General features: G+C 33.5%; 1 long non-coding RNA gene across 1 annotated transcript; it reads right to left on the bottom strand.

Annotated features, from left to right (window-relative positions):
• Nucleotides 1-1,515: 1,515 nt before the first annotated feature.
• Nucleotides 1,516-20,736, bottom strand: LOC146873352 (uncharacterized). The gene is made up of 6 exons (XR_014981960.1): nt 20,603-20,736; nt 18,761-19,214; nt 7,650-7,799; nt 7,201-7,382; nt 5,106-5,347; nt 1,516-1,606 (listed from the first exon to the last, which is right to left on the bottom strand). It is a non-coding gene; the product is annotated as an uncharacterized LOC146873352 (long non-coding RNA).
• Between the last annotated feature and the right edge of the window lie 1,004 nt (nt 20,737-21,740).

Below are 21,740 nucleotides of genomic sequence, written 5' to 3'. Positions count from 1 at the left end.
AATTGAAATGATCGTTTTATTTCTTTCTTCTTTTTTTTTTTTCATTATTTTTATATAAAAAAAAAAAAAATTCTGTGCAACTTGGACTTTTATTTTCTTTAAGATCGTGCACCTCATAGAGTTAAGAGACCCTGAAAGAGATGTTCAAGGGCGAAAATGAAGGTCCGATAATGAGAAAAGATATTGGACCAATCTCAAAATGATGCTCGAAATATTGATTAATCGTATTAGACCAGATTCTGACTCTAGTCGAACCAGTTCTCCGTCGTTAAGTTCAGCCGCTAAATGAATGTTACGACGACGGTCCCGTCCAGTTGGTCTGTATAACAGCAAGATCACGACATAACGGTACAAGGAGACATTCCTCGTCGGCTGATTCAGTCCTGTTGCTCGTTTGTTGTCCGTAGTCGATTGTCACGCATCGGGTCGGTCAAGGCCCCTTCACTTTTTTCCTTCTCTTACTTCCACGCTTCTTTTTCTATCTCCTTCTTTCTTTCCTTCCTTCTTTCTTTTTTTCTCGTTCTCTCTTTCTTCTCTTCATTTTTTTCTTTTTTTCTTCGATACCCCCACCACCGCCCCCGCCAATCGTCGTCATCGTCGTTGATATGACCTCTCCGATCAAGCCTCCCTCGTCTTCTTCCACGGTCTTTGCCGTCTAATTATAAACTGTTTAGCACATGCATACACGGAGTTCACATTGAAAAGTCACAAGTCCATCCGTCTTTGATAAATAATCCGTTCGATGATCGCAGAGAGAGAAAGAATTAAAAGAAAAAAAGAAACAAGAAAAGGAGAAAACGAAAACAAAAGTAACAAACAAGAAAAGAAAGAAACGTTATTACAGTGATAGGTGACATAACGTTATATCAAGTGCCAACATCGTTAACGGAAAATACGTTTTACACCGGAACGTTTTATAGTTAAAGATTTTTCCATCGGACACGCTTCAACTTGCGATATCACGATTTGTAGATTGTATGAAAGAAAAATAAAATAAGAAGCTCGCGATAACACTCTTGTTTAGTCGGCCAATGGACGCGTTAAGATTATACATTTTATGTATGAAGTTCGTTTGCTTGCTCGCTCGCTCGCTCGCTTACTCGTATAATCAATCCAAGGCAAACAATAGAACTCGATCAAATGGCATTTATCTAAGACGAGCTTTCCCGTTATCGTGTATCATTACATTTCACCAGTCTGCTCGAGGAAAATTAAATGATTTTTCTTTTCAACGATAACACTTTGTATTATCATGGCGGAAATAGACAAAGATAAAAAAAATCACTTTATACGTCAAAGATATAAACAGATCTGTAAAAACATTTATAAATTGCGAAATTTAGTTTGTATTAAGATTTAAACTCTTACACTCTATCTATCCATTTCTATCGAAATCTCGTGTTTCCTTATCGTTATCTCTTTCGGAGGCGAATGAATGTTACACGCTCGAAATTAAAACACATACATACACACACATATATACGTATAGATATATACGGAGAACTCGTGAATTCCGTGAGTTCGATCGTTCGTCGGCTCGCTTTCCAAACGAAATCCGTGCTCACGGCCTTCCAACAGAGGGAAAGTTGAAAAAAGTTCGTCGAACCTGTAACAAAATTACCGGAGTTGCGGAGTTCTAAGGTATTCGGGATCTTACACGAGATTAGTAAAGAGCTTTCGAGTCCGATTAATGACGACTTCTCATTCTCTAATCATTATTTGAAAATATTTAGATTATTAGAAATATTATGCGAAAAAAAAAGAAAAAAAAAAAAAACAGAAAAAAAAGAAAAAAAAGTAGGTTTATAATACTCTGTCGAGTATTATATTTAGAAATTAAAAAAAAGAGCCTACGAATTGGCGCATAATTTATTGTTGATTTAATGACGAACGATAGATCACGAAGGAAGAGAAATCGTAAGGCTGTCGAGCGGAGTCGGCTAAAAAAAGAAAAAAAAAAGAAGAAAAAAGAGAGAGAGAGAGAGAGAGAGAGAGAGAGAAAGAGAGAGAGAAAGAGAGAGAAGAAATAAGAAAGGAGTTTATGTGGGTGAGATGGAAGAAACAGAAGGTGAGAGTGAGCATAACATAGAGTAAGGTGGATTAGCTATGCGTAAGACTGGACGTTCGCCAAGGTCTTATAGAAAGAGGGCAGTCTTGACCTCATCTTGGTCTCAGAGTGTGGTATCAGAGTCGCGACTTATTGTCGGTTCGCTTTAGGAGTCAACTACGAACCGTGTCATTACGTGGCTCTCGTAAATGTCGGTGGTACCGTTTGTCGTCGTAGAAAGGACGGAGCCAATAAGAGGATCGAGAACGAGTACGATGAGCCTGGCTAGCTTAGAGTAAACCGATGCCAAAGGATACTTTATTCTCTTTCATCTCTTTTCGATTCAAATATCGTCGTTCCAAGGTCGAAACATGTTGATGAAACTATCGAAATGATCGTTAACGATGCAATCGTTTAAAATTCTTTCCTAGGCGTACTAATTGAAAATGTCGATAACGTTCGAACGAATGTCTGATTTTAATTTCACCTTCTTTTTTGTATTTCTCCGTTTCTCATATCGATTTTGCCGATATTCGCGATATACCATATGTTGGGAAAAAAAAATATCAAATATATGAAAAAAAAAAAAACAAAAGAGAAAAGAGAGAGAGAGAGAGAGAGAGAGAGAAAATTACGCGAAAACTACGTTTAATAGAAAAGGAAAAATAATAGAAGATGGAATGAAAATTAAAGCGCGGAATCCTGTTTCAACGAAGTACAGTCGATCCTCCGGGCAGAGTGAAAGGCCGGATTCGTGACTTATCAAATACTTTGGCTCTCGATTCTTAAACGATCGAAGGTGCGAAAGTGGAATAAAGTCGAATCGCGCATACTTTCCGAACTCGTTCGAAGGAAAAGAAAAAACAAATAAAAAGAAAATACAAAATAAAAAAAAAAAAAAGAAAACAAAAACAAAAATACGGAAAAAGGAAAAGAAGATAGAAAAAAAAAAAAAAGAAAGAAAGAATTCGCCTCGCGCAAGTCGTTCTGCTTCATAAACAGAATCGATAATATCGAACGTAGGAAGGAACGTTGCAAAACTCGCCGGTCTAAATATTTAAAAGTGCATATTTTTTTCTTTCCTTTTTTTTTTTGTTTTGTTCTTTTTTCGCGACTGTTTACTGGGTCGATGGGCGGGAGAGACGGGTAACGGCAAACGACTAGATGCGTTTCGTTGTTATAGAAACAATGCGGCGGTTACATCAGAACGAACGAATGTCGATTATGCTTGTAATAATCTCTCCTACCAATGGCGATGGTGAAAGAATGAATCTTTTTTTAAACTCAAACGTCCCACGTCTGATTTACTATCTTCTAACTAAATGTTAGTTATTTGCATCCATTTATCGATCGTCGTTAATAAATAAAGAAAAAAAAGAAAAATTGATAGATGAAGTCGTTCGAAAAAAATTACGTCTCTATTCGATCTCGATCTTGCTACTTCTTCTTCTTCTTCTTCTTCTTCTTCTTCTTATTCTCCGCCTTAGTTCAATGTTGCACTTTTCTTCGATCTATTGTTCGAAAATGTCAAACCTCCCGCCTTCCACTTGGAACTTTCGCTTAGTCGACGCATAGTGCACACTCCTCGTGGGCAGTGGACACCGCTACACATTTATTGACAAATATATTTGCGAGAAATGTTTCACGAGAAAAGGATCGATCAACGTCGTTAATACCGTAACTCATGGATTTAGAAAAAAAAAATGGTATTGTTCTCTCTAGAACAATATCGAATAAATGCATTAATTATTTACTTATTTTCTAATTTAATTATTTTCTAATGTATTTTAAAGAAAACAGAAAGTAGATAATGCTATCGTAGATTCCATAATACCACTTTTCTACTTTTATATATATATATATATATACTTTTTCTTAATGATCGACTAACGAAACGATTCTTTCGAAATTTTTGGAACCCTCTTCAATGAGCGAGATAATGTTGATAACACGAGAATCGGTCATCCCATCGCAATATAGATAATGTAGGTTTGACGATTATTTTTTTTTTTAGGCGAATAAAGTTCATGATATCGATCGACGATACTATTAGAGCACTGATAAATAACAAGGTCAAAGATTGATAAGTTATGCGTTAAAAAATACATAGATATAATATAATACTTGATTGGGAATTCATCGATCGACAGAAAATAAATTGGTTGATTTTTAAAGGAAATACAAGGCCGTTTGGTCGACTTAACGAAGTTGAAATCGTTAGCCGCACACAAAATTCATTCGATCGTTGTACAAACATATAAACATGCGTTGGTGTATCTGCTAATGTCGATTGCACGGTACGATTTACATACGATCTCGATATAAATTTGCTTAGTTGGCATTTAATTAATTCAAAAACGCGCGTAATAACCGGATGTAACGTGTCCTTGTGCTACTTTGCTCATAAAATGCAGAGTTTACGTTTCTCAAAAATAATACACCGCGGATGAGACTCAATGCCGCCGCGGTTTCGTTTTATCGCAATACGGCTACTGCAATTATTTGTGAATAAAACCTTGCGAAAAAACCCAAGTGTGCTGTTATCTTATCGAGATTACAATCGATCGCTTAATAAAACTACTTTCAGTATTTTTAAATCTGGCTTTAAAATTTATTTTTGTCGTTCGCTCAAAAAAAAACAAAAAAAAAAGAACAGATATTATTCGCGTTTTGTTATTCCAACGAGCTAACAAGATATACATATTCAAAAGATTCGAAAAAGATGTACCATTTACTGTGACGCAACGGATCATGAAATTATTGCATGAAATCATTTGTGATTTCATTATGAACCTGTCTCACACGTAAGAACCGTTAAAGCGAACACGTAAGATATTTTACGACGTTTTAAGCGACGTCAGAGATCAAGGAAGGTGTAGAGTGTAAGTAATCGGGATAGCGCTTCGAGCACCGGGTTGACTCGGCAAGAATTTCAACTCAAAACGTTAACGCGCCGATACACACCTCTTTTCTGCATTCTAACATTCTACGAGCACGTCACCGTGCATCTGCATAATATTCGTCGATACCACAGCACGGTTACAACGTACTTACTTACCTGATGTATGAGGAGCGCCGATCGAAACGTCGATAGGACGAAGCATTGTTTCCTCTCTGAGATATTCCCTTTTTTCTTGTTTTATCTTATTTTTCTTTTTTTTTTTCTTTTTTATCTCTTTTCTTTTTCACCGTGATTTTTCACTCTCGCGACCTTGTCCCACGTTCTAGTCTTCGCTCATTCATTCCTCGTATCTTCTTAGTTCTTATATTATACCCTTAAAAGTGCGTTACATAGTTGAACTGAAACAGTAACATATATTAATCAATTAACATTCGTTATATACAAAACGAAACCTTTCCGACTATTCGCACAAACGTCATTATAATATAATCGCGTGATCATGGGAGAGCTTCACAATGTAGAAAAGTATCACGTCCGAGGAATAGAAAGTCATGTACGATAGGTAAGGTACGATCAAAGATTGGTACCGCTGCGTTCCACATGGACATACTAAAAAGTTGTGAGTAATTCGTTTGCATTTGTAAAATCAAACGGTATAAAACGTAATAATAGTATTGACAGCCTACGATTCTATATATACGTACAATACGTAGACTACAGATTAGAGTTTGAAATTTACATCCCCTTAACGAGATATTTCGAATAAAAATTATTTCATATCGATGAGACGCATTGATAGATCGTATTAATAAATTATATCAGACACATACATTATAGGTATATAGAATAATCGAAAATACATACGTATAAATTATTGAAACTTACTTGGACGGAACAAGAGAGCTATGATGTTTACTCGTCGGGATCCAAAAGACAACTGATTCGAAAATTATCAAAGTCGTTTCCGCGTGCTTCTATTTGTTTACATTATTGAACAGCATTTGGTTAGGAGTTTACGATTTATATCCGTCGAAACTTTATTTTATATTTATTTCTACATTAGCGGCTCCGTAATATTAAAATAAAAATGACAAAAATAAACGACTGATTAAATATTAATAAATATTATACCACTGTACTGCGCATACACAGTAATCGTTTCGTTTATGCAAAGGATTATTCTCGTTTCATTGGCACGCATACCGCAATCGGTAAACACGAAAGAAAATCAATCAACCTGGTGAAATTATATCTCGAAACTGATTTTGTTATTTATATTAACGATATCGTCCATTTTGCGATCCAATCTGTAAATGATAAAAAGGGAAAGGAAAAAAAAGAAAGAGAAAGAGAGAGAAACGAATGATACGGTAAAGCAATATCGAAGCGTTTTCTGCAAAAGAAAAGAGTACGTATTTAAATTATATCTTCAAAAAAAAAAAAAAAAAAAAAGAAAAAGAAAAAAAAAGCAAAAAGAACAATCAAAGAATATATATCTCTCGTAACAAAAACTGTGGAAGCTTAAGTTTATCACATATTTGCGTGTAAACAAAAAAGAAAAAGAAAGAAAAGAAAAAAAAAGGAACACACACAAAAAAAAAGTAAGAGAAAAAAGACAAATGAATCGAATTCTCACGATACGTATGCGATTGAAATCGAATGAATAAAACAAACTTTGTCGAGCCTTGGGACAAAAATGGAAAGATTTGTTACGGGTGCGTTTATAAACGTATGCCATTATTTATGATTCTATTAATGTCACCAGGCTATCCCGACACATTCCGAGGTGAGCGTGCTAATTATCGAGCAGGCTCCAGACTGGGCTTTTCACTTTCACGTCCGTCCATGATTCTCTTTTCTTCTTTTCTTTTTTATTCTTTTCTCTCTCTCTCTCTCTCTCTCTCTCTCTCTCTCTCTCTCTCTCTCTCTCTTTCTTTTTCTTCAACGTTAACCACTCTCCAACGATCATCGTCCTTTTTTCTCCTCTCTTTCTCTCTCTCTCTCTCTCACTCACTCTCTCTCTCTCTCTCTCTCTCTCTCTCTCTCTCTCTCTTTCTCTCTTTCTTTCACTTCTAGAAACGAAGAAATTGGCTTGGTAGTCGATCAGAGCATGGCATCGGAAAGTGTTCGAGCGCAAGCGCACGTGCGCATGCACGTGTGCAGGTGTGCGCGCTCGATCGCTTTCCTTTTGAATCGGTCAAGATCTCAGCCGAGAAACGGGATCGACGTTCGTACTTACTTACTTACTTACCGAAGGCTCGATTATGCTGCGACTGACTTTCTTTTATCATTCCAAACTCCATTTCTTCTTCCTTTCCAATTTCCGGTCATGATTTTAAATCTTCCCAGGCTAACTAATTAACGCTTTATACTTTCATATATATCTAATTGTCTTTCCTCGAGAAACTTTGATTTTACCTGAATGAAATCGTTCTAAAGAGTAATTGTAACATTGATATTAATCGTTTCTTCAAAAGAAAATATTAGTTTAATTTACATTATTTACTTTTCTTTTTATCATGTATTCGCGATCTCTCTCTCTCTCTCTCTTTCTTTTTCTCTCTATTTTCGATGAAAATTTGAAAAATTTAAATAAACAAATGCATACGAAATATATGCAACAATTTGAAAGAATGATCGACAAGATTTATACATAATATATATATATATATATATATATATATATATATAGGTACCTACCGATACTTAACGAATCACAGGGTAGTCATTTGTTTCGGACCGGTCTCAACGTACGGTTATGCGGAAGGTAAATGACCGCGCGGTAAGAGGTTGTTCTCTCTTCAATTCTGATTCGTGATGGCCGACCCTTTCATAGTTATGCCAGGATACCTGTGAAAATCATTTTTAGATTATTAATAGTCGTTAATCGTGGCATCGTATTTTTGTTTTCTTTTATCTTTTTTTTTTTTCATTCTTTTTTCTTCTTCCTCCGTTTTTTTATTTTTTTTTTTTTTTTTGATGTAAGAAGAACTGGAATAAAACTTGTATAAATGAAGAGATAACTAGCGGTAAGTTATCCGGATATCCTTTTCCTGGAGACGCTCGTTCACTACCAATTAATACGTGGCTTTGAGATATGACTTACCAATAATTAAACGTTAAAGTTAATGTTTCACGATGCATCAAAATTATTCTTCGAAAGTAGAAGTCATTAAGAAATAAAATAACAAACTCTTGGGAAAATGATCGTTCTAAATTTATACTGACGTCATAATGTTTCCTTCGTGTAAATCTTTCGAATTTCCTTTTTACATTATTGATTTCGAGTTAATTTATTAATTCGATTTTGGATAAAGGAATTTTCAAATAAATCTGTGGGTTATTGCGAGATGACACACCTTGTCTATATAATATTTAAATAGCACAAAAGTTGATTCATACATTTCAATTTAGTTTCCGTTAGGATTCTTTAGCAACAATGATTTTAATATTATTGTATATAATTTAAATGTATGCATACATACATTTCCGTTCAGTCACAGTTCACTCACCGATCCTAGTTCAGTCATATACAAATTTTCTAATGTAAACGGAGATCGGCAAAAATATGTAAATTGATCTGATGAATTTTTTTTATAGATATAATCCAATTTTCAGATATTTTAAATTATAGAACTGATAATTATTAACAAAACATATAAACAATACTTTTGTAAGTACGGCTGCCTACGGAGATTATAGATTTTTATTCTTTGTGTTAATTATTTTTAATGACAAAGCACGAAACAATATATGCTTCATGTAACTGAAGAAGATACAAAGAAGATAGATACGCTCGCTTATTTAGCCATTTCTAAACAAAATTAATCTAATCTCTAGTACGTCATCTGGTATAGTTCAACGAATTAGAAAATGTAGGAGACGTTTCAAATTGCAGAAGTAATAAAACATGTTTAAAATTCAAACAAATCCAAAACGTAAATATTTGCTCTATTATTCGTCTTTGTAAAGTTTATCAGGTATATGGTCCAAGGGTCTGGAGAAAATTTTAAGAGAAAAAGTAAGTAACGTTGAATATGTCAGGTATAGGAACCGAAGCAAATTAAAACAAAAGGACTGGATTTGATGACATATGGTTTCACAAAGAATAGTTGGAAGGATGTAACATTTTTCAATTTATGATTTATGATTTTTGAATTTATGGTCTCATTAAGAAGTTTTATGCAAACATAAAACTTTTTTTTGTCATTTTTAAAACTTTCTTTTTTTTTTTTACTTGGGTCCTTAATCATAGGTCATTTCAGTCAGACAATATATTTTTTATTGTTTTACAAAAATCTACAATTATCTTATAGTTTCGTTTTGGTATTATATAGTTTTTCAAGTATATCTATTTTCATAAATATATATATTTTTTTCTTTAAATATCAATTAAATTTACATTATACTGAAGCTTTAAAAAAAAGTAAATTATCTTTCTCGAAAATATCCTAGAGAATTCCCAACAAAAGGTATCCACTAGGGTTATCATAAAATAAAGTGATTTTATCGGAAAACTTCAAGATAAGCTAATTTTGTTCTCAAAGAGGATAGATTTTTGTCATATATTTACTTATTTTGAGCTATCGCACTAAGAGGAATGACAACAATTTTAAATCTCTTAAATAGTAACAAAGTTCAAATTGTATGTCATTCTTCAAATTCAAATTCTATTTTTTTAATAATTTTGAATCATTCTTTAATATATTAATATACATATATATATATATATATATATATATATATATATATATATATTTAAGCAAATATTATAAACCATTTAAGTAAGAGTCTTACACTTGTAACAATTCGATCGTTTCGTTCAAATTTAATTTGAGATAATCGTACGATGACTGAACAGGAAAACTATTGTTCATTTTTCGTGTGTCTCGCATGTTTGTACCTCTCTGTTCGAATAGAATAAAATAGAATGCCTATAAATCTCTATTGAAATAAGAAATCTAGATTTTTCCAAGAATTTATCGATGTGTATGTAGATGTACGTGTAAAAAAAATCATAGATCGAAAGAGATAAGTTTTTGTCGAACTCGCGAGCATGCATGTCTTCAATATTTTGTGGAAGCAAACGAGAGAGATATTTCTTTTATCGTAAACAATTATTTTCTAAGAAATTATATAGATTAGTGGGTCAATAATTCTCCTCGGAATTTATTTAGATCGACAGTATCCAAATATGTAATGTTTAATAGATCATAGTTTTAGGCTTTTTTTTCTCTCACCATATTTAAAATTATTCTGTTCTCGTGTATTCGCCGTTTAAACTTCTTCTTCTAATGACCGGTCAAACATTTCCGGTGATTACCAACTATTACCGAGTCATTTATTAATTATATATTATTCAATACTCGTAGATAGAAATTTTAGAAATTATTATTATATCAGAATGTTTACAAGACAAATACACAAAAAATAGAGATCAATTCTTTGATTATTCAATTTAATAATTATATATATATATATGTATATACTTTGATTCATGATGTATCAACGATAATGAATATGTAAGTACATACATTCATATGTAAGTACATACGTGTGCCAATAGTATAGTATGTGTTACGGTAATCTATTTCAGTAACCTTCGATTAAAAAAATAATAAGCGATTGTTGTGATATTGATTAATTAAAATGGTTAATGGAATCTACTACTTTTAATTATGTATATTTAATTATATATACTACTTCAAATAATAAAAGATTAATATATTGATTGACGAGTAATGAGTTAGATTCTCATAACTTTGTGCAAAAGTGATTTCCGTGGGAAAATTTTAATGGAGAATACGGGAAAAAATATTTAAAAAGTACCACAAATAATAGGTATCATGAATAAGTGATATCGAATTATATGTAAATTTTCAGACATTATATATATAATAGAGCATACTTTAGTACATATATTTATTTATATGTAGTAAATAAAACGCGTAGCTTTAGATGTGTAAACGTTTAATTGTTTAAGTGAAAACACAACATCATATTTGTACGAGTGATGATGATTAATTTTAATAATTCATTTCTTCGTATATGGATTGGGTCAAGCTTTTTTGTTCGGGAAAGAGGTGCAGGAAGAGGAGAAAGGAATGGCACGAAGCTCCTTCGATTTATTCAAGATAAATAAAAATATATTTTATAAAATGTTCACGATGTCTGAAAGTTATAAATAATTCGTAAAAATTCTGTGCAATACTTTTTACGGTATAGACAGTATACTGACATTGACGATATACAGACAGTGTCATTGACTTTATATTTTATGTTTTCTAAATAATTCATATTGTTATTGTTATATCTCGGAAAGTATTGATTCTGGAATTTTTTAATTATTTCTTCATAATTCATAATGAAAATGTGTCGTCGAAGTTTTAGGAATTGTACCGAGTAATATATCGAAGGTGACTCGTGATGTGAACTATCTCAGCTATTCTTGCCTTCGAACGCAATGCCATTTTATCCGGTAGAGACAACAGTTCGACTTCGTATCATTCTTATCAATTCCAGGTAATTAGCATATTTTTTCTAACGTATACCTTCTACCTATATATTAATCAATAACATGCGATTTTTATGAGGAAGTCGTGACTTCTTGAAGCCAGACAAAAGGTCATTGTGAAATATCTTTTCTAAAAATTTCTCATATTATTTTTATGAAATCGATCTCTCTCTCTCTCTCTCTCTCTCTCTCTCTCTTATTAACGATGCTTCAGATAATAATTTTTCATTAATTAAACATGATCGATCATATTTCGTATTATATCCGACTTTTTATACCTACACATACGTATATATATATATTCATATTTACAGATATATAACTACAATTAAATTTATTCTCTGGTAATATTGATTTGATATTTTTCAGATTTCTAAGAATTTAATGAATTGGAAAAACTCAATATTATAAACATAATACTTCGATGATGATAATAATAATACATTGAAAATATGTATGTACCTGTTCGCTTGGTTGTTTTCTCATTCATAATCGTTCTATATCATAAACGTAAGTCTATCTCTTTTTAAGTATATATAGTGAGACTTAATGGAGGAAAATAGATAGCATTCAGTATATAAATAATTATCGAGCTGTAAATGTCTAGGAAATTTGTCGATAGGAAAGGAGACAAAAGCTATTGAACGTTCATACTATCTTAAGGATAGTTAAAAGATTTTTATTCCTATAAAATATTTTAATGAGTGTAGATCTACCGAGAACATCGATCAAATTACTTTAAGATAGTTATATAATTTTATTAGACATTTTAATTCCAACTTTATCACCATTTCTATTTAACATTATAGTAAATTTATTATTATGTACATAGTAGAAAGTAAAATGCCGCTTAGAAATCAAGACAGATTTATACATTTCCCATATTTTTAATTACCTTATTTAAATTTCAAATCTCTAATTTTAGATTTATAAATAATGTAAAATATATTAATTATAATAAATTTAATCGTATTAAACATAATATTAAAATTTATGTTAATATGCGTGGAGTCAATTTTACATTATAATATATTTATAATATAAGTAACATGTAGATTATACATTCCTGAGATATATAAATTACATGCAAAATTTATGTCAATTAAATTTATGTTGAAATAATTGTGATGCACATTAAAAAAACAAAAACAAAAAAAAAGAAAATATTTTATAAAGAATTTATACTTTTCCTCGTAAATAGTTTAGGACAAAGTCGCAATTCTTCTATTCTCGATTGATTTTGACCGGATCGAATGAAAGTTCATTAAATGCGATTAATTAGTATATTATCTTAGCCCGTGAATCTCCATATGTAGCTATCTCTACGTGATGAGATCTAGTGGATATATACGGTTTTATTTGCAATCTATATCAATCTAAATCATGTAACGTAAGTACCACTGTACTAATGGCCGGATAATTCAAAGTGTATTTTCAAAATATTTTCATTTTAATTATACTTAAATATGTTATATCTAAATTACACATTGCTAATAATATTTAGATAGATAGCTAGATTAGATAGCATGAAAAAACTATTATTTAGAAAAACGCACTGAAAATTATCAAATCAAAATTATATAATATAATTTTTAATGGTGTATAATATTGATTAAACGACGATTAGTAAATCTCAACGTTTCCATTCTACAATATCAAGTGACGATATAGTAGATTTTTTTGAATTTTAATTTTTTTGTTGTTTATTATTTTGATTAACGAAATCTAAATAAGATAAGAATAATAGAACGGACGGCATCATAAAATCTTCGACAATAATAATTAGCTGTTTCCCGACGTGGAGCAATAACATACGCACACACACACACACACACACACACACACACACATACGCGCGCGCGCGCGCAGACATGCGCAGACATAGGAAAAAAGAGATTGTCCGTAAATTGGCCTCGTTTTGACGTCAGTACCTGCGGTGAAACAACAAACGCGGGAAAGTGCGAGGGAGCGCACGCATGCTGGTGGACGCGGAGAAGGGGACAGGACATGCTTGATACGAAACACACGCGTGCATGAAACTGGGCCATGGACCCGGATGTCTTACCTTCGAGGACGTCCATATGTCCGATCCTTAACATCCACCGTTTTCTTCGACGATTCAAATTATAAGAAAAGAATCTGCGATCGATTCGCACGAACGATACGAAATCTCGATCTGTCCAACGTTTGAATCGATCATTCCATTATATTCGATTATTGACTTCGATGGTTAATTTCAATTCCAATATGAATAATGTTCTGTATGAAAGTTACTAATTGAAATCATTATTGGAAATGATCATTCGCGTTCGATCCAATTTCAATCGATCCATTATTAAATAATAAATAATTGTCAATAATTCATAGTTAGTTATGGAAGAATTGAAAAATTTTTAGGAATTATATACCGATACATAGTTTATAGCAGTATCTCGAATGATTCCTGATAATGATCTGGATTTACTGATAACGTCATTCCCTGGCACGATCCAGTATCTAATAGCGCCCACGCCACTTGTTAGCTGTCGTAAATACCACCGCTATTATGCTAGGTTCATACCGTCGCTCGCATGACCGCAAGTTAAATGTGATACTTGGAAATGTCCGACGATTATCTACGTTATTAATCCTAGCCAAGCAGAATCAATAATTATTTAAACATTCAGATAGGCATTATACCATAGATATTTGTTCGTTTATTAAATGCCCCGCGAGATCATCCCTAACTCATCGTACATTTTTCAAGGATATATTATGATATTTATTTTAAATAAATGATCAGTAATTTGTAATAAAATGTCAGTATATAATATAAATGATGCAATTCGGATGCAACCTAGCGCGCAACTCTGACAATTAATTATTTATATTGGCTAAAATATTCATACATACATACATACTTACTGATCATTTATATTACAAATTATTTACCGTTGATTAATAAAAAAATATCGAATAAACATATCATGTGTTTTGCAAAGTAGCTATTAATTCATCACTTTAGATGTGTAATTAGTCGCATGCGTATATGGTGGAATATGGTAGGAATGCCATTAGCATCATTTGAAATTCAAAGATAATTTGAAAATAGCGCGGTGAGTACACTATTTGTGGATATTCGTTTATTGAATCAGCATAACAAAAATAGATCATCGACTGGAGAACGCCTACCATTCTAGTATATGTAGTCACGAGTTTATCTCTAAGCGAGAGCACGTTCGAGACGTCGTTGCTATTGCCGTCGCCATCGCCGTCGCCGTCGCCGTCGCCGTCGTCGTCGTCGTCGTCGTCGTCGTCGTCGTCGTCGTCGTTGTGTCTGAGTGTTGTGTGTTTATGCGCTATGAACGCGGCATTACGTGAAAGGACAACAAAAAGCGGAGACGCCGATCCATGCCGGCCGATCGAGTTTCAAGCGAACGAAATCACGGATCTCCACGAAACTTCGCAACGCCAAAGAATCGAGAAACTGGAGCTCCGCGATTGATTTTCGACAGCCGTCCTCGTGATCTTTCGACACCTATCGATACTATCTTATTCTTTTTATTTCTCTTTTTCTTTTTTTTCTTTTTTTCTTCTTCGTTTCCTTTTCACTCTCTAACGCGTAATAATGATCGATCGAAATGACAAGAGTCCTGCTGTGTACATCTATTTATTTGATAATTAAAAATTGAATTTACAGTATTATACCTCCGTCAAAAGATGTTAATGTAGCTTTTATACGGTATTATTAATACGGTATGAAGCGATCGATCGATCGATCAATCGATCGATCGGCTGACTTTGTATAAAATGAACTCGGAAACGGGCAATGACGTAGGTAGACCGTGACGGTAAACGTAGAACGCAATTAATTATGCGGTATAATCGTTCACGGTGAATAGAACCAACGTCAACGTGCTTTCAAGACGATTAGCAGGTAAACTTTATCACGAAAGAAAACTCAAGAATCAACAGTCAAACGTGTTCTTTTTTTCTGTTTTTTTTTTTTTTTTTTTTTTTTTTTCAGAAGAAAATGAAACTTCGTCCTTGCAAGGATCGTTCGATTAGGCGATGAAAATAATAAGGAGTTCTTGCATTTACTTCGACACGCTAATTGCGAGCTTTCTAAACGTCTGACACGATTTCAATGAAGTTCGAACATACTACATCTTTTCTATCTGTTGTAGCAATATGCAAATACAATTGATGTTAAGAAATTAAAGAATACCTTGTAAATCCGTGACACCCAGTTGTAATCTTATTAGTAATCCATGTATAACTCTTTACCATTTAAATGATTTCCAAGAAATCGTTCAGCGATTATTTTTTAATTAAACATTTATATCTTATATATCTTATACAAAAGGCAATAAAAATAAGAATGTCCGTTAGACCAAATTTGATTATATCGAATTTAATATTTCTACGTTAATTTTGTCGATCATTATTAAAAAATCTCATCTCGTTATAATATTTAAATTATAATCTATGTCAATTTGATTAGAAAGTTGACACAAAAATAGCTACTTTAGTTTCTTTCTTTCTTTTTCTTTTCTTTTTTCTTTTTTTTTTTTCTTTTTTTTTTACGAAGCACGTTCTCTTTCGAAGCTACATCCGGAGTGAGTTAGCGAAGCCGAATCAACGCGCATTTAACGGTTCCGAGAAAAAAATCGAGTCGAACGAATCGCGACCGGCAACCGGTTAAAATCGCATTCGCATAATCGAGATTATATCGAATAAGATAAAATACTTTCACGGTAGTTGCGTCTGTGTTGTTCGAGATCAGCGTGTAAATACGTGCGATCATGTAGAATGCGTTTGTGATCGTAGAGAATGCCAAAGCAGGGCGTGGTAGAGCAGCCAGTGATCGGCTCTCCTCTACAAGGCCGTAGATATTCCGGCTGTGAACTGTTAGCGACAAGTCAGCACCGTCATCGTCCTATTGGTACCTACTTACCACTATCTCGAGTTAAACAATTTTAGTCTCTTTACCTCTCTATCACCGCTATCATCGTCATTGTTCTTGCTATATCAAAATAATTTCTCTCCCACTGTAAGTACTCGAAGCTTAAGGGAAAAAAAAAAAAAAAAAAGAAAAACACTTCAATTTTTATTTTTTGCATTAAAGATAAATATCTTCTTATATTTCTGTGAAAGCAAAAAAGATTGAACGTTATCAGCATGATACTTTCATTGATTGTTGAAGAAAAAAATACTGGCATATTTTTTGATAAACAACGATTTAATTTTTACCAAGACGAATATAAAAGAAAGGTCACGTTTAAAATAATTCGATTATGCTCACCCAGGTGCATCAAGGTACCAACCGGTTTTGTTACGACTCGGTCGTAGCGAAAATTAGATAAGCGGATACGAATCGTGAATGTTAAGAACAACCGAAATGAAATGAAATTGTCGTATAAAAGTTCTTCTATGAAAAATATTTCATAGATATCACTCTTAATCGTATAAGATGTAAACATCCATTATCCATGCGTATCTCGTAACGCGATTTATATAATAGAAGAAAAATAAAAGATATCTTTCTGACCTTTCTAATTAAATATCTTCAAGAATGACAGACACAACTCAATGCACCTCATTTAATTTCATTCGATTATGCTAATTTTTATCTAATCTCAACAAACTCAAAAATACAAGCTATTAATGAAATATATTTTTACGTGTAGGACGAAAATAATTCTTTCATTTCGATAGTTTAATTCAAAGAAAATTTATTCGTACGTAAGTAAGCAAGTACATTATACTCGAATCTCCAATGAAGTTTGAATCATTCGTCACTACCACGTGTCTTGTGCAGGCGTTCACATCTCTAAAAAGATGTTGGAACGAACTAACGAAAAATCCTTAGAAATGGAAAAAAGAAAAAGAGAAAGAAATAACCAATTGTTAATAAATATAATAAAGATTTTGTGAAAAAAAATAAGAAAGAAAAAAAAACATTTGCCAATATAAATATACAAGGATAAGTAAGTACTTACTGTACCTATCCTTTTGTAATATCGAAAAATACTTGGCGAATCATTAAGAAACATAGTCGGATTAACAGTCACGAAGGATACGGTGACAGAAAGTATTAGGATTAGAATTAATCTTGAAATTAGAGTAGACGTGGTGTTTCCTAACTGATAGAGACGTAATGCTTACTTCGTACTGTCTAGTGTCTAGAATCACGTAGACCAATTCGACCGCTGCTTAGTCTGAAATCATAGTATCTACGTTTACATGTGACTTTTATTCTTTTTCTCTTTCTTTTTTCATATCTCTTTTTCTTTTTCTTTTTGAATCATGGCGACAACTATGAAAGGATCCCTGGATCGTATTCGTAGCCGCGTCGACGCGTTTTAAGAACATCGGTAACATAAGGACGAGATATTAGACGCGCTCGTACGCGTGTAAATCTAGACGCTTAGAATCTGAAATCAAAGTCTCATTAACAATAAGAAAATATCATCGATAGTAACGAAGCGTTTAAATCGACTGTTACAACAATAAATCGCTCATCGATCTTTAATCGTATCTATCGTAATCATACATTTGTATCTCGTGCCATTAACTTCGATTAATACAAGTATCAACGATCATGCATTTTCCATCGATATTAACACAAGATTCCTCCCGCTAACCTTTACTCGCACCTTATGCACGTCGACGTATAATATTTCTACATCAAACTCATCATTCGCTCACGCTCGATTTATAATCATTGAGAGATACTTAGCGCGGCATTAAGTCTATAGAGAAGACCATATCGATGATCCTAACAGATATGTAATTATTTACGATCGATGAGAGGGAAAAAAGAACAAAAAGAAAAAATGGAAAAAATGAAAAAGAAAAAACAAGTAAATATATAAATAAAAAAGGAAAAAGAAACTCGTCCGAGTAAAAATTAGAAAATCACTTTCAATTAATAATCGTTATACGGCCAATTAAGAATTATCGAGATATTTCGTAAGCCGATACGATCTTATGTATCATACTTACATATCTAAAGTGAAAGAAGGGAACGAAGAATACGTATACATATAATCCATGTATCCTTCGATCGATGGATTCGATCGTCAATTGCAATTTCATATGTCAGCATATTGAAAAACGGCGGTAATCGATGACGGATCTTATCGAAAGGAACCGTGGAGAAGCACGAAAATAAGTAAAAGAATCAAACGATAAGTACGGGCAACTGTAAATCTTCGAAGCGATTCGTGCAACCGTACCTATGTATGTTTCGTGTATTGAATATCCATGGGATCGAGTTTGCTTACGAAATAAAGATATACATATACATATATACTTATGCGTTCACGAAGAGGTTCGGTGCTGTTTGAGTAATCGCCCATCCTTTTAGCTTTTTTCCTTTTTCCATCCTTTTTCCCTTCTACTGATTGTCGTCTCCAATCTCTTTCTCGTCCCTCTTTTTCTCTTTCTCTCCTCCTCTTCCCCTCTCTCTCTCACTCTCTCTCTCTCTTCCTCTTTCTTTCTTGCACAGGTCGCTCTCACTGCTTCTCTCCTCTCTCGTCTCGAAGTCGACATCGTCGACCTGAATTGGGTAAGAGAAATTACGCTCCAGGCGAGGGCGGATTATTTTTACCGTAGAGAGGCCACATCGTGTTCTTCTTCCCTTCCTTTTTTTCTCTCTTTTTCTTTTTTTCCTCTCATTTTTTTTTCTTTTTACTCGTCCACGAGAACCCCATTAATCAGCCATTATTTCGTATCCTCGCAATTCCTCTGTTCGCTTGAAATTTCACCTGAAATTGAAAAGAAAAATTGTATCCTTAAACGACACTCCCGCATTTATTTTTTATAAATTCAAAGCAATAAATATAAATATATATATATATATATATATATATATATATATATGTACATATATATATATATCTTGACATGGCTTACGAGAAGATATTTACTTTCTCAAAGAAATACTGATCACTTAACTAAATTAGTGTTATATGTCAGCATTCTCATACATGCTCTTTTCTCTTATTACGCATCAACGATAAATTATACGCGTTCCTTCTTATAATTCTCTTCTCGTGCCGCTCGACGAACTACTCTAATTACATTGCGATAATATCGTAAAAGAGATCGATTCTGACAGTTTTACTTATTCTTACCACATGTAGTAACATGAGATACTTTCGGATAATAAAGAAAATAAGTGTACGAGAGAGATAGAAAGAAAACGGGGAGCTATGTCATTGCGTAAGTAAAATTTTCTATACGCTTTATACGTCTTCCGTGTACCTAACTCTTTTGCGCGGTCGAGCAATTCGAAATTAAAACGTTGCTTCGGACTATATACGGTACGTGTCACGTTTCATGGATATAATATTCTGTGGGGTGTCAGTGTTGGTGTCTCTAATGGATGGAAAATATCTTCCATTTCGCGAACGAAATTATATAAAAGTATTTATCAACTAATCCGTTGAAGAAATTAATCAAAAAAATAAAAAAAAGAAAAACAAGTAATTGTCGATATTATCGCAAAAAGTATAATGCAGATTCGAGTTCGATATTATCGGGGCATCCACATTTGTGTGTTTCCACTCACGCGCGAACAATCAGAAACTTACAACATTTGTGTAAATACGAGAAGATACTCTTCGAAAAAAAAAACAGAAAAAGAAAAAGAAAGAAGAAGAAAAGGAGGAAAAAAAAACGATACCGTTAGTAATACAGGTGTGAAACTATATTCTATCTTATTTTCTCAGTCTTCTCGCGTTTTACCGAATAATATTTAAACGATCTCGTACTACAGCCTTGGAAATTATTTTTACAAACGTTATGCTCTTTATACATTGACAAACGAAAGCAAAAAAAAAATATATATATATATATATTTTCAAAGTAATAAAAAGTTTTTGAAGAAACGAGGATCGACTTCTCCTCCGACGAAAGTAATAAAAATTGTCTCGGCGATATCGATACATAACCTGGCTACCATCGAAATTAATATGCATAAAGTTGTTTGATATGAAACCTTTCACATTTCCGAAACGGGAGAGGATACTGAGAGAATGGCGAGGGATTAAACTTGGAAAGCGAGATCGAGTTAACAATCAAGCAAACACCGACTCGTTTACATGCGATTCGAACTTAACACGCGGATAGATATGCAGGTATAAGTACATACGTGTATTTGGTTTTTCGTTCGAACGATGGCCTGTATATTATATTCGTGCAAGGTGATCGCGCGAGAGAGCTGAACGAACGAGAAGAAAAATGAGTTTGAATCGGTTTTGACCGCGTTCTGACCCAACTGACAAGTCTCGGTGGTACTTGTCGAGCGTGCAAAAATAAGAAAGAAAGAGATAGAAAGAGAAAGAGAAAGATACAGAAAGAGAGAGAGAGAGAGACCCGCCTTCTTCGAGAGATCGAAGGAGAAAAGTGCGGTGCGTGCCAGGTCGTGCCGTTGCTTGGAATGCAATAGCGTGAAAAGGCCTTGGCGGCGAATATAATTAATGGAGGAAAAAATCAGCGACAACTTTCAATCGTTTCTAGCCGACCCTAACGAGAAAGATAGATAGATAGATAGATAGAGAGAGAGAGAGAGAGAGAGAGAGAGAGAGAGAGAGAGAGAGAGAAAGAGATATCTCGAATCTCGTTTCGTTTTTGATCTTAACTCCGGTCACGTGGCCGTCTAATCGAAAGGGAGATATCGTTGCAAGTTGTACAGTTAGAAATTACATAATTGTAGGAGGAAAATTATAAAGAAAAATACATCGATATTTTACCCCTTCACAAGGAAAATTACGATCGATTCGATTTGTGATCTTGAGTCGAATACTCAATGCTAAATGTAACTTGATAAAAATTCCTCCTCGATGGCTTTTCCACTTTCAAGATCTTTAAGATCTCGCGGGATTAATTTTATCCGCGTCACGTGGCCGTGGAAAGTCGCGGTTTTCAGATATCGCCAAGTAAAGCTAGGAACACAAATTCTCGCTTGAGTGGATCATAAGGTTAACTCACAATCGGTGAATATATACTTTCTCCGTGTGCACAAACGCCTTTCTCGTAACACGTTTACACGCACATCTATATGTGCGAATAGAAATAGATGATATACGAGAGAGTTGTCTATGAGTTAACAACCACATACAAACGCGTATGAGAGTTCGGCCATCTCGAGTCCTTGCGAGTCCGCTAGTTTGATTCAGGCCAGGACAAGCTCGAAAATAGTTTTGTAATTGAATTTCAATTGAATCGACCCCTCCGGCATCTCGCACACATCCTGCCTTGCGAAAGCATTCCCCGATGGGCAGGCTAGA

Source organism: Vespa mandarinia, chromosome 1 (assembly GCF_050613455.1).
Source record: "Vespa mandarinia isolate Hongniang chromosome 1, ASM5061345v1, whole genome shotgun sequence".
Taxonomy (NCBI): domain Eukaryota; kingdom Metazoa; phylum Arthropoda; class Insecta; order Hymenoptera; family Vespidae; genus Vespa; species Vespa mandarinia.
This window is presented reverse-complemented; position numbering and strand designations above follow the sequence as displayed.